The 14,645-nt window shown below is 40.2% G+C and overlaps 1 pseudogene; it reads right to left on the bottom strand.

The window, feature by feature from the left end:
* Window positions 1-7,634: 7,634 nt before the first annotated feature.
* The window catches only part of LOC111660934 (general transcription factor II-I repeat domain-containing protein 2A-like), a 7,417-nt pseudogene continuing 406 nt past the window's right edge, over window positions 7,635-14,645 (bottom strand).

Genomic DNA, 14,645 nt, shown 5'->3' with positions numbered 1-14,645 from the left:
CAGTCTGCCTACACTTGACGATGTGACGATAAGACCAACCTTGCTTAACTAAAACAGTTGAGCCACTCAAATGGATGGACATCAGTGATCACCTCACATATTTTTAATGCTGAACGATATACAATCAAACAATGTAATATATGCCAAGATGGCTTTAAATTGTGATTACGAGTCCCTCTCCAATAAGTTACCTGTGTGACAATATGGCGCTCCCTTCACAGACTTGCGACAACGACAGCTAAACAGCTACACAGCTCAAACTCATGACTATAAAATACATATAGTTTGTGTTAAAAGATGCATGCAAATCTACAACCTATCACTAGAATATTTACCAATACGGCAACATATTATATTTCTCAGTACTCACCTTTCCGTCGACATTTACCCATGCCATGGATCTCCACATGTGGAAAAAAAGTACCGGATGTCAGAACCTCTTGTTGACGTTATGACGTTGCTTCGAAATAATTATTATAATATAATAATTCAAAATAATAGCGTGCGAGCTTATATACGATAGGAAAATACTCTATTACCTTTTTTCACTGGAAGCTAAGAGCTGTGCCTTTGCACTGTGTGTGGCCTGATCGCTAGTCTGATGTTCAGAGGCTTCACAATACAGCCTAGAGATTTTTATGAGGGAGAGAGACCGGCGGTAAATGCGCCGTCTGCAGGCGGCTCGCGTTTATCGGTGGCATCGCATTCACTGAAAAAAAATAACTCGTAAGATTTACTTAAAAAATATATTGTAACAATTTGCACTCAAATGTTTTAAGTAAATTTTAATGCTGCAATATCAAGTAAAACTCACTTGCCAGTATCAAGTAAATTTTACCTAAAACTAAACTTAACATTTGTGAAAATATTAAGTAAATCTTATTTAATTAGGCTACATCAATGTTTTATGTTACATTTATTTAAACTATTGAAGTAAGGTCTATTTGATTTTTTCATAGACAGGAACATCATTGTCCTAAAAAATGTAAGTAAATTTTATATATCTGTAGTATTTACTGTTATGAAGTAAATACGTAAATTATTTTATTTTTTCTGTTTTACATTTTCAATTATTTGTTTGTATTATGTTATATTACTCAATATAATTATGTAATTGTTGCTAATTTTCTTTTGATAAATATTACATACGTCTAACAATTTGCTCTATGCATTTAGTATATATTTATCACAAACCACACAACTAAAATACCATACAATTAAATGTTTATTTTACCAACATTTAACAAATCAACAGTAAACAGGTACTGAGGTGCAACTATAAAACCACCGATCGTTTGGAATGACAACCGTGTAAACGTTGTACAAACAATATGGAATAGTACATTGAGGAATATAAGTGAAAAAAAGAAAACAGAGTGTCTCCATACTGCTGGTCTGGTCACTACTGTTCATCATTTTCGTATCCCTGTTATTTTTTACATTAAACCATCTTACAAAGAGCAATATAATTTTCAAAGTCAACAAGCACTAGCCATATTTGACCACATCAAACAGTCTTTTGAAGAGTCAAAAGTGAAGAAGGCAGCTAAAGTGTGTGTGTCTGGACAGTGGAAGGTGGAAGACAAACTGCTGTATGTGAGCAGAGGGTCTGGTGGAGCTGACTGTTTCTTGGCAAGTTGTTACAGTCATTTGAAAGATGGAGATGTGAGTTGGGGTGTACCAGCAGCCGAGATTGTCCTTGCCATTGCGATAGCATTTAAGACAGCAACCTCAACTTTAAAGCGTGCACTTTTGGGGACAGCCTAATCCCATCCACTTCCAGGAAAAGTTTCTGAAACACCTCAAAAGTATAGCGCAGTGTTGTGGGGTATGCAAGGTTCAGGGCATAAAACAGGCCCATAAGCAGCATGCAAGCTTTGGCAGTACTGCCACATCCTGGCAACATCTCGTGGCCTTCAAGAAGGATGGATACATCCACTGGATCCTCTTCATCAGCACCATGGACGACCATGATCTTGAGGATGTGTTGAGTGGCATCACTGAGGCTGTCCATCTGCATACAATTTACAAGGAAAAATAAGACAATTCTATTGAGAAACAATTAAAAATACAATTGCTTGAATCATTCAACATTAATTAATTATCGGGGAGGAATTAACACATATATGCTAAAAAAATGGCCATCATTAAAAAGCTTAGATTATGTTTAATTGAAATCTATTTTGCAGTGAGCCAGCAATGGTAAAGATGGCTGCCACAGATTATGGCCCCCCAATGAATGTTGCTCACAGCCATAAATTGTGTGCCTCTGCACCTTTACAGTGCCAGGACAGAGCCAATTTTAATGCCTTTTTTGTTGTTGATTTTTGTGAAATTTGAATCATTGAAATTAATATCCATTTAATTTGTTCTTCCAGATGAAATAAGAATTTGTTGGCTTTTTAATGAAAGGTACATTTTGGCGATCACCGAGCAGAATATCTGTCCCTAGGTCCTTCCTCTCTTAGGGATTAATTTACACTTTAAATTATAACATAAATATCTTTTATTTTCACAAATCCATCATTAAAAACATTAAATCTTGCCATACCAGGCAGTCTTCAAAAAGTTCCTCTTCTTTCTCGCCAAGGTACAGTATGAGGCTGCGGATAATAGCTTCACGTCTCATCTCAATGCTTTGTTTCTGTGAACAGATTAAGAACATGAACAGAATCATCATTCATACACAATGAACTGTCAGTGCTCTTGTGATGTGAGTGCACGGAGAAAGAGCATATAGGAGCATTCAAGCTACAAAGTGCGAGGGTTTGTGTTGTATATGCGTACGCATGGGGCAGTGTGCGTGTGTGGGAGAAAAAAGTAGGTCCATCTCCCTGCAAAAACAAAAAATGAACAAGCAAAACAAGCACACCTGACTCAGTCTGTCCAGGAATGGCCTCAGCTTGGTTCCCATGACACCTCCCTTGGCCTTCATCAGGGTAATGAGCTTTGGTGTGTACTGGTCAAGTTTGCACATGAAGCTCTGCTCCAGGGAGATTGTGGTTATTCTCCTGAATTCCTCCTTGATCTGAAAGGACAAAGGATTCACAAGTACAAGATCAAGAGCTGGCCTAATAATCTGATACAAAATGAAGGGAGCGTACATTCTGTATAAGGTGTTTTCAACCCTATAGATATTAATGGTGGAATGAACAAAGTAGCTTTTTTCCAAAGATGAGTGCAAAAAAAACAAACAATTTTGGCTCCCAATTGAAATTTGAGAAAAGTGTGTTTCACGTTTCTTCGTGTTCATGGGTTCAATCAGGAACAGTACCACATAATATAAATTGTAAAACAAATTATTGATACTGTCCAATGGAGCCAATGACATTTTAAGGGTTTATAGATTCACTTACCTCAGCTTCACAAAACAAAGCAGGCCATCTGTCTCTGAAGTCCACAGCAGCTGGACTCCCACTCACAACCTCCAGCCTTCTATAGGAGAACGTTTTGGCCATTTTTTCTCGAATCACCTTGGTGTTGTTGTTCTTCTTAATCTCTTTAAGAAGCTCCTGTCTCTCCATCTCCAGACTGTCACTAGTTTCTCCACTTGGATGTGGAGGAAGGTAGTTCACCTCTGCTCTCTTCAGTTTCTTGCAATTTTTCGGCAGGTGTCTCTTTCCTTTTCAAGGAGTTGATATCAAGCTCAGGACAAGATACATTGCGCCTTCTCAGTTTACAACGGTAATTGGCCATCTTGATTTTTAGACGATTCTGCCACCCATATGTGCCTGAAAATTAGGTTCCAGGCTCACTTAGGCATGTATGCTTTTTTAGCAGAGCTTCTACAACTTCCAGTTGTTGAAGAGGACTGGGATAGGCCGTATAATGGTAAATTGTATCAGCAAGTTTTTCAAGTATGTCAGAGTAGATACTTGGATCCTGAAGGAGTTAGCAGTCACGTTCATAAGCCTGATTTCCTGCTTGAAGAATCATTTCAACACACAACTATGAAAAGCTGGGTATTACAAAATTGGTTGGCCAACGTTCTGCTCGAGACTCCGGGGAGTGTTGTAAAATTGTTGGTGTCGGATGAGCTTACTGAGGAACTGTCATCCTGAAAAGACTGACCCAGTGGCACTGGAGTGGAGGAAGCAGATGCCTCATTGATGGGACTCAATGTGAGAATGACAGAAGGTTCTGTTTTAACTAGTTTGATTGTGTCCTTGTCCTTAACCATATTAGTTGACATTAGAGTGAAGAATTGGTTATCAAAATCTTTGTCCATGTGCATTACAGTAAAACACCCTTCAAGCTGAAAATGAATCTGTGCAGCTGCCAGAAGTTCATCTACAGTGCTAGGGATTCCATCTGGTAGAGTTGACTTGTGAACTTGAGTCTCTTCAATAATAACACGTAGTTGAGTGGGGGCAGACATGATCGCAGTCTGCAAAAGAAAAAAAGAGCAAAGACAGGGTTCAATAAGACAAGAGCAAATAATATAATTCCTCACATGAGCCTATGATTAATGCATGCTCTAGACAAAGAACAGTATTTTTTAACAAGTTTAAATCTGCAATAAATACACAAATAAGTCCTGACTAGATGTTATAGAACAATAGGTTTCCCACACATTTTCACACAGAGCAGAGAGAAAGAGGCTCAGCTCAACATACATGGACTCAGAGAGGACGTCTAGTGAAGCTACAGCTGCTGTATAGTTTTGATTAAGGAGCCAATTTGTGGCTTCATCTGATCTGGTGTCAGATTTGTTTCAGTCTGAAAACAGATGTTTCATGATACAAACATTCAGTCAAAAACACTGATTATTAAACCTGAACAACCATCAACCCTCTGATACGATTCATAGGCGTGTCTCCTGAAATATCACCTCTACAGCAGCAGGGGTCCCTGCCTTCGTCGGCATGGTTACTATTAAGGTCATGGCTTGTTTAGGTTCATGAAAAGATGGTGGTTTGGGTTAAAATAAGTACTACTAGACAATCTTTGTTGTCATGGTTACAATAACGGCAACAAACGGTCATGGATAATAGAAACAACATGGGAATCGAACACACGGCTTTCCTGTGTCACATTCATCCATCCACCACCTTCTCCTGACGTGGACTTTGTCTCTCTTCATACTACGTCACTGACACCTGTCATCATTGCTACGACCACTAGATGTCGCCTAGCAACAAAACCTAACTATGATGTCATAATAAGCTGCTGCACAGACGACCTGTGGGCTGGTTTGTTACAGGAGGACAGTCTACAGGTCTCTGTGTAGTTATTACATCTGTATGTCAAAGTTAAGATTTACTGTCTCCTATACTGTCAGTTACAGCTTACATCTGATCAGCTGATGGACGTCGTCCTTTAAAGTCAATGATCCTGCCCTTTGACCGGTCGCTCTTTAAAGACAGACAGCTGGGTTCAGGAGAGTCTGGTCTCTGCTGCTGGATCCTGAAACAGAAACAGAACTGATGAATGTGCATGTTGGATAAAAACCGATGGAAAATATGTTCAATCTTTTAATAAACAACAACTGACTTTTAATGTGAAATGTCTTTCTGACAGTTTTCATTTCTGACCTTCCTTCAACAGATTGTCTGAAATCAAAAGGATGATCCATGGACCGGTCGCTCTTCATGGATACACAGCTGGATCCAGGTCCAGGTCCAGGTCCAAGTCCAGGTCCAGGTCCAGGTCCAGGTCCAGCAGAGTCTGGCTTGAGCTTCTTCTTTCTGCTTCAACACAACACACAGAGCTTTGAGTGTGAATAATGATGGAGCAGTGATCTGAGTGCTGAGCTCTGACATGGAGAAGAGTCATGGACAGTTAGAGATCCTCATCTCACCTCTGAGCTCTGGTCTTTCTCTCATGTTCCCCACACAGAGTGGTTTTAGAGGGAGGGGCTCCCTCCTCTCTGTCCTCACACTGATCCATGCTGCTGAGTTCACATCCACATCAGCTCACACACACTTTCTACCTTCATCTGCAGAGGAAACACACATCATTCATCTGCACATCAACTGAAATTTACATAATTCCTCCTGTAAAAATATCAGCTGCTCCTCCACTCACTGGCTCTTCTTCTCTGTTTCATATCAGTGTCAGTTGAATGCAGTCAGACAGCAGCGTGAGGAAGAGGAAGCTGCCATCAGCTGCTGTACTTCTACTATCAGTCCAATAGATGGCGTCATGAAGCTGCAGTGAAGTGAAGAGCAGTCCAGCAAACACACCATCATGGATGACTATTTCCATCCACTGACACACAGAAGGACTGAGATCCACTGAGTTTATCTGACACAGTCTCTGTGTCACAGCGTCCCTGTAGAAAATGACTTTATGAAACAAGCTACAGCTGATTATTTCACACACAGCAACTGGGACTGAATTTATTTCACCTCACAGCTCCAATATCACAACATTCACTCATTTCACTGACACTGAGAATTAAATCATATAAAAAGACTCGAGAGCTGCGACTGACAATTATTTTCTCCATCAATCGATTCATCATTTGGTCGATAAAATGTCAGAAAATAGAGACAAATGATCCGTTAAAGTTTCTCACAGTCTGAGGTGACGTCTTCAAATGTCTTGTTTTGTCAGAGCAACAATCAAAGACCCAAAAATATTCAGTTTACAATCAAATGAAACAGAGAAAAGAAGGAAATCTTCATTTGTTTGAGGCTGAAAACAGAAAATTTCTTGACTTTTCTGCATAAAAATGTTGGTTGAACAAATGTTGCAACTGTAAAAGATCCTTAATAACAATATTCATAATTTTTATATCATATTTAATAATTAATAATGTTGAGTGTTTATGGGTGTGTAAAGTCCTAATAACTGTCTACAGAGTTTCCTGTGAAGGACTCTAATTACAGACATGAATTATCAGGGAAACAGAGACAGTGTCCAGCTGCTCCTCTTCTAATTCATTCATTCAAATGAATCTCTGAGCTGATGGAACCTACAGAGTCACAGGACAAACATGCTGTGGTTTCATCTTTAATCATGTGTTTTATGTGCTGATCATGTGTTTTTCATCTACAACCTGCAGCTGGAAAGTCACCAGTAGCTACACCTGTCAGGTACATGAGCTGCAGTACAAGTATAAAGTAGCAGAACAAGGAAATACTCAAGTAAAGTACAATTACCTCAAACTGTACTTGAGTAGATGTAATCAGTTACTTTGAAGCATCTGATCCTGAACATTGATCCATCAATGTGAAATAAATAGTAAAGTCTCAGTAAAGCTCTGACAACAACATGACATTTTCAGTATTGATTGATCAGTGATAGGGAGTAATAGTCAGTATTGATCAGTGATAAGGAGTAATAATCAGTATTGATCAGTGATAGGGAGTTATAGTCAGTATTGCTCAGTGATAAGGAGTAATAATCAGTATTGATCAGTGATAGGGAGTAATAGTCAGTATTGATCAGTCTAATAGGTATAAACAAACCACAATACTTCCTTTTGGAGAACCAGGAGCCTCTGACTCATGTGCTGCGGTGTTAACTGTCTTTCTGATCATCATATAGAGCAGGGGTGTCAAACCCATTTTCACCGAGGGCCACATCAGCATAATGGTTGCCCTCAAAGGGCCAGATGTAACTATGAGGCAGTATAAATGTAGCTAAATGTAAATGTAATGTAAAATAAATGCAACTACTCCTTAATGTTAAATAACTCTGGATTTTTATTATTCAACTTGCAAATATTACATATATATTTGCATAAATGTAAAAAGAAATGTTTGCTTGTTGCTCTGTTATAACATATATCCTTTGAATTTGTCAACTTATGAAGCCCACATTACTCCATCAATCAATGATCAAACTATTCAAGTGAATAAGGATAAATAACAAGTTATGACATTAACTTTGTTCAAAACTTTTTTGTCATAGTTGAGAGGGGCAGAATAACGGTCCAACCAACAATTGTGAGCTGCTAAGAACATGTGTGACAGGTGTAGCATTTTACACAAACAAATGGCTGCACACAGCTTTGCTAGGGGATACATCCAACTAATGAGAGATGGTTTGATTACAGTGAACATTTGTCTGCATCAACACATAAACCTGCAAACACTAAATACATTGCTACACATATAACGTAGTATAATAAACTCAGAATAACAACACAAAGGTTGTCTCAGTTCACAACTATATTGGTCAAGTTTTAAGGTGAAGTTGACAAGGAGAATTTCTGACCAGATATCTGACACCTTTTGTCACAACTGTCAGGGTTTGAGGGGTAAGGCTGGACCCAAATGCAGCCAACACATGGGAGACGGTGCAAAAAGGTTTATTAACTTAAAGCTTACACACAACACTGGTGAAGCACAGGGAAACACAGGGGAAGAACAGGGAAATACAGGAACTTAAAACAGGAGACAGGAACAGGCAACATGAACATACCGAGGACAACCACACATGAACAGCTTTGCGACCAACCAGACATGAACAGGCACGTGAACCGACGAGGACAAACCCAGAAATCAACAGAGAGACAACAGATGAACCGACCCAGACAAAGGGAGCACAAAGACTATATAGACAAGGGAGGCAAGGGTGATTGCACACAGGTGAAACACATTAGGGCGGGGCAGACAATCACTACACAGAAACAGGACCAGGACAGGAAGCAAAAACACTGAGACACACAAGAAAACCAATTACAAAATAAAACAGGAAGTGAGAAAAGTCCAAACAAAACTAACAAAACGTGACTGCCATAGCAAACCATGACACCTTTTTTCCATAACCAGTGTGTCAATGTCTGGTTTTGGGTCTTGTGCTGAGGCAATCCGTAGAACAGCATGGAGGTTGTCATCAGTGATGCTTGATCTGTGCTTGGTCTTGTTTAGATTCATGATTGAAAACATCTGCTCGCACAGATAGGTGCTCCCAAACATAGACAGAACACGGGCAGCGTGAAGTCGAAGCTGTGGCATCAAACCAGGGGGAAGTTGACGGTAAAAGTCCTGGATTGCAGCATCCTGGAACTTTGCTCTCAGGCCACTATCGCTTTGAAGCTCTATTAACTCCATCTGAAGATGTTGGGGTGCAGTGCAGACGTCGGTGGTGAAAGGATTGGCAAAGATGGCAAAGCCTGAGTGCTGTGCTCTCAGAGAAGTCAGAGAAGCGCCGATCAAACTCATTCATTAACCGGCTCAGTTTGGTAGCTAGCTGAGTACATGAAAAAGTACCAGGAAATGCGGCTGAGATGCCCTGGCAAACAGGAAAGTGGGCAAGATTGTCCTGTTTCACTTGGTACATCCATAGATCAAGTTTACGATGGAAAGCTGTGATCATGTCGGACATCTGCGTAATGACTTGTTTGCGTCCCTGCAGCTTCTGATTCAGTTGGGCGAGATGCTCAGTTATGTCACACAACATAGCAAAGTCACACAGCCAGTTTGGATCTGACAGTTCAGACAAGGGGTTTCCTTTACTCCGCATGAAAAGAGCAATATCTTCCCTAAGCTCGAAAAATCGTTAGAGGACTTTGCTCCTACTCAGCCACCGTACTTCTGTATGGTACGGCACGTCGCCGTGCTCCGGGCCCATCTCCTGCAAGAACAGCTGGAACTGACGATGATTTAGGCCACGCGCCCGAATGAAGTTCACTGTTTTCATGACTGTGGTCACTATATCATTCATCCCCAGCACCTTCCCACGCAAAGTTTCTTGATGGATAATGCAATGATACGTTATCAGAGGCGTGTGACAGTTACTTTTTTGCATTTTCTCCTTCATTATTCCAACAAAGCACGCATTTCCTCCACACATTGCAGGGGCACCGTCTGTAGTTAATCCCACCAACTTTTCCCAGGGCAATGCATTTTTACTTACGGACTTCTCCACCGCATCAAAAATGTCCCGTCCTGTTGTGGTCCTATGCATGGCAGCTACGTCCAACAGCTCCTCAGTGACAAAAAGGTCCGACTTGACGCCTCTAATAAAAATGGATAGCTGCGCTGTATCCGTGTTGTCTGTGCTTTCATCAAGAGCTAATGAAAAAGCTATGTAGCTGCGTGTCTCTTCGGCCAGCTGTGTTGCCAGGTTTCCTGCTAGTTCCTTAACTCGGTCCACAATGGTGTTTCTTGATAAACTGACATTTTTAAAAGTCTGTATCTGGTCGGGACACACCTGCTCACAGACGTTTAGCATGCACTGCTTCAAAAATGACGTAGATTGTACTCTTTGACAACCGACACTGCTTCATAAGACAAAAGACATATCGGTTTTTCTCCTTGAAGCACAAACATATATTCGCCTTCCCATCTTTCTTGAAACAGTCTTCCATCTGCATCAATTTTTCTCTTCCTGGACATTTTGGGATCCATCATTGTTTGTATTTCTTAATTCGGAAAATGGCACTGATGTGGAAACACTGCAATCTAGTGGCGGGATGCCGTCACTTCACGGGTAACATGATCGGCATGCATCATGGGAAATGTAGTTTATGGTCAATGCACCCTTTTGAATTATTTATTATAAGATAATCAGACCTTTTAAGCTCTCGCGGGCCACATAAAATGACGTGGCGCGCCACATTTGGCCCGTGGGCCTTGAGTTTGACACATATGTGCTAAAGGGTCCAGCTCGACTCAGAACTGGCTCTTCTCCATCTGTAACTAACTCGATGGCAACATAAAGTTAAACGTCTGTTTTCACGAGTAACTGGCTACAGTAGCCCTGACAACATTAGCTAGCTTGCTGTTAGCATATTATGAATGTGTTCTGGCAAATGTTGCTATTGCTAGCTGGCTAACTGTCAGTACTGCCGTGGAGCATATCACGGCAATGCTAGCGTGGGCTAATGTTTGTGGCTAGGTTGTTTATTGTTGGCGCTCGTGTTCACAGGGTAACTTTATCCAGTTTTGCTACTTGTTGAGAGTTTGGTGGCCGCTTGTTGGAGGCCGGAAGTAAGGTTTACGAGGCATTTTTGGTCTGAGATGCTGCTGGTCTAGTGCGACATCTAGTGGCGGTGACGATGGTTTACAGTACCTTTACATTAAAAAAAGGTCCCTCAGGTATATATATATATATATATATATATATATATATATATATGTATGTATGTATGTATATATCAGTTCTGAAGAAGTCTTGCAGGAGCTTTTTTATTGTGAAAACCTTCATCTGAAGCAGGGATACTTAAAAACAAGTCATACACATGAGGCTTAATTTTTTAGGGGGGCACTTTGCATCCTGAATAGTCTTCTATCAGTGACTTAATTGTAATTCTCTTACTTTAACCGCAGAGGGCGCCCTACACAACGTTATTTGATGGAAGCCTGTGTTCAGCTTGATATGCAGACAGGTTTTGAAGCGGTACTCCATTTCTTTTCTTTTCTTTTTTTTTTTATTATTTTGCGCCTTTATTTTGATAGTGACAACAGAGAGGTTGCAGGAAATGAGCAATGGGGTGACAGATATCAAAGGTCCCATCATGTTGTTCATTTTGTTTTTAGTGGCTTTTTTTAATTCATGCTCTTAGAATTAGTTTGTCTGCTTTTTAAAAAAAATTTTAAAACGTTTTTAATGTTGTTTTTTTTTGCTGCACTTGGAATATTTTTCATGTGGTTTTGTAGAAGGTATTGCAACAGCCTGTAATACTGTGAAAACATCAACTTATATTACCTCATCTGTTTTGGGTTATTAGCCACATTAATATGTCACCATATTACCCTTTTTATCCAAATATTGCACTGGTATAACCATGTCATTGTTAGCAGGTTACCACATTGTCACCAAAATATTACCATTCTATTACTACATACTTTAGCCTCATTGCTATCTTTAAATGTGTTTGCCCATTGTTTTATGGCTCCTTGTCAACCTGTTACATAAATATCACCCAGATCTACCCATTGTTAATACCAAGCTATTACATGGTCATTACTTTGGTGATTGCATGGTATAACTTAATTATTACCTCTTTTTTTTATCAAACTATTACCCCACTACTACCATGACACTAGCGAACTGGAAATTAAAGTGCTATCAATGTATATTGTTATTGGATTGTAAATACTAATGCATTACTGTGTACATAACTTTAATGTTGCGGCTGGTAAGGATGGGGCTAATTTTAATTACTTTATTTGACCATAAATACACTGAAAATCTATTTAAACTGTAGTTTGTTTCAATTCAAATACATTTAAAACTGTTTTTAAATATCTTTTATCTTTTTTTTTTTTTTTTTATGAAATTGCATGTTAGATTACCTGCATTACTGCACAACATGTTAGAGGTAGTAATAAAATTGCTGGTCCTCAGGGAAGAAGTTGAATTTTACAGTCTTACAAATGATCAACCACTTGATTGTTCGGATGTCTTGGACAACAACAAAATTGTTTTTTGCAAAAGCTGCAAGATATTTCAGATAATATTTCTATGACTCATCTTTCATGCAGACATATGTACGTTTCTGCGGATTGTATTCACGTCACAGTTCCGTGTTTTCATCACATGAAACCACATTAAAATCCCCTTAACAGTGAAAACATATTTTCAATGGAAATTCATAAGGTGATGGATTTTGCAACATGGGGAAGTTACTACAATGACTTTTGTATATTTGAACCTCCATAAATGTATCTTGCTGACATAAAGGAGATGAATCACAAACAGTGTATTTGTTTGACCGCTTTCACAAGAAGTCCCTCACACCTTGGGTGTGTTTCCATCTCAGTAATTTCCTCTTATTTTATGGAACTACTATCTGTCTTGTGAGCTTGGATTAAAGATTACCTGGGGAAATCACCTTAAGGTTCAAGAAATCAGTGTCTCAATCATCAAGTCCTGCACTGTTGACTTGAGCAACACATTAAACTCCTACCTGCATTTCTGCTGAAGCCTCAGCAGTACAGTACATTCTGCACCAAATCAATTAAACAATCCATGTATTATTGTCTTTGTGTGCATGTTTTGTATACAAAAAACCCCCACAAAAGAGAAGCACGATTAATCTCATGTGCTTGAGGTTGAAAAGGTTTTAAGTTACTGTGAAACGAGAATTGTGCAAACAAAAGATGTCAACTCAGCAGTGTTTCCCCAACCACAAAAGCTCAGAAAAACTGGATCTTGGAAAGTCTCCAGGAGAAATAAGAGTAAGGCCAAAATCTGTTAGTCCATAAACCTATGCAAGATTTCATGAAATTTGCATTTAAATTGACATAAACATAGACCTAAATTAATATATTCATTCATTCATCATAAAAGGTAGCAGGTGTCCAACGTAAAAAGCTAGCTACAGCAAAAATTGCAGGTCGTATATTAGCTACTGTTAAAAAAAAATTCTGTGATGCATTTAAAAGTGAGTGAGGGCGAGGAAACCCTGTGCTTTGTGCTAAATGCTAGCGTGTGCATGCTAACATGCTCATGATGCACCGTGTTCACCATCTTAATTTAGTGTATTAGTGTGCTAACATTTGCTAATTAGCACTAAACACAAAGAACAGTAGGTGATCAGGCAGGTAGGTTTTTGAAGAACTTTGTTCATTGGTGTTTTGCACACAAATTAAAATAGTGTCAAATCACTTGTAAGTGACAGTGCCATTTGGTAACCACACAGTAGAAAAAAATACAGTACATATCTACCAAACAAACAAACATACAGTCTGCTTGGTCATATCTTTAGATTAGATTTTTAGATTAGATTCAACTTTATTGTCATTGCACAGAGTACACGTACTAAGACAACGAAATGCAGTTAGTATCTAACCAGAAGTGCAAAAGAGCAGTTAAAGTGCAAGTGTGTGCTGTACAGGTATGTAAAGTGAGGGTGTGCATAAGTAAAGTGGAGATGTGCATATGTAGGGTACAATAAATTACACTGTGAATTACAATGAATTACAATGATGAGGTAGCGAATTACAATGATGAGGTAGCGGGAATAAATACAGTGAGTGCTAGACAATGAGTAGAGACGGTTCAGAACAGTTCAGTGCAAGGTTAGGTGGCTGAGGGGGTTGGTGTGGCAGTCACAGTCTCTGGGTTGTGTGTGTGGGGGGGGGACACCGGGGTTGTGAGTTCAGCAGGGTGACCGCTGCAGGGAAGAAGCTTTTCCTGAACCTGCTGGTCCTGGAGCGGAGAACCCTGTAGCGTTTCCCTGAGGGGAGGAGGGAAAACAGTCTGTGGCTGGGGTGAGAGCTGTCCCTCACGATGCTGCACGCCTTCCGCAGACACCTCTTGCTCTGGACAGCCTCGATGGAGGGGAGGGGAGAACCGGTGATGCGTTGGGCGGTTTTCACCACCCTCTGGAGTGACTTCTGGTCCGCGATAGAGCAGCTACCATACCACACCGAGATGCAGTTGGTGAGGATGCTCTCGATGGTGCAGCGGTAGAAGTTCACCAGGATCTGAGGTGACAGGTGGGCCTTCTTGAGTCTCCTCAGGAAGAAGAGACGCTGGTGAGCCTTCTTGACCAGGGTTGAGGTGTTGAGAGACCAGGAGAGGTCCTCGGAGATGTGGACACCCAGGAACTTGAAGCTGGTGACACGCTCAACCTCCGTCTCGTTGATGAGCAGGGGGGCGGGTGTGTCACTCCTCTTCCTGAAGTCCACAATGAGTTCTTTGGTCTTCTTGATGTTGAGGGCCAGGTTGTTGTCGGCGCACCACTCTGCCAGATGCTGGACCTCTTCTCTGTACGCTGACTCATCGTTGTTTCTGATGAG

This window comes from Seriola lalandi, unplaced genomic scaffold (genome assembly GCF_002814215.2).
Source record: "Seriola lalandi dorsalis isolate HSWRI2012SDOR001 ecotype SW California unplaced genomic scaffold, Sedor1 jcf7180002054524, whole genome shotgun sequence".
NCBI classification, from domain to species: domain Eukaryota; kingdom Metazoa; phylum Chordata; class Actinopteri; order Carangiformes; family Carangidae; genus Seriola; species Seriola lalandi.
Note: the sequence above shows the minus strand (reverse complement) of the source record. Positions and strands in the feature narration are given on the sequence as shown.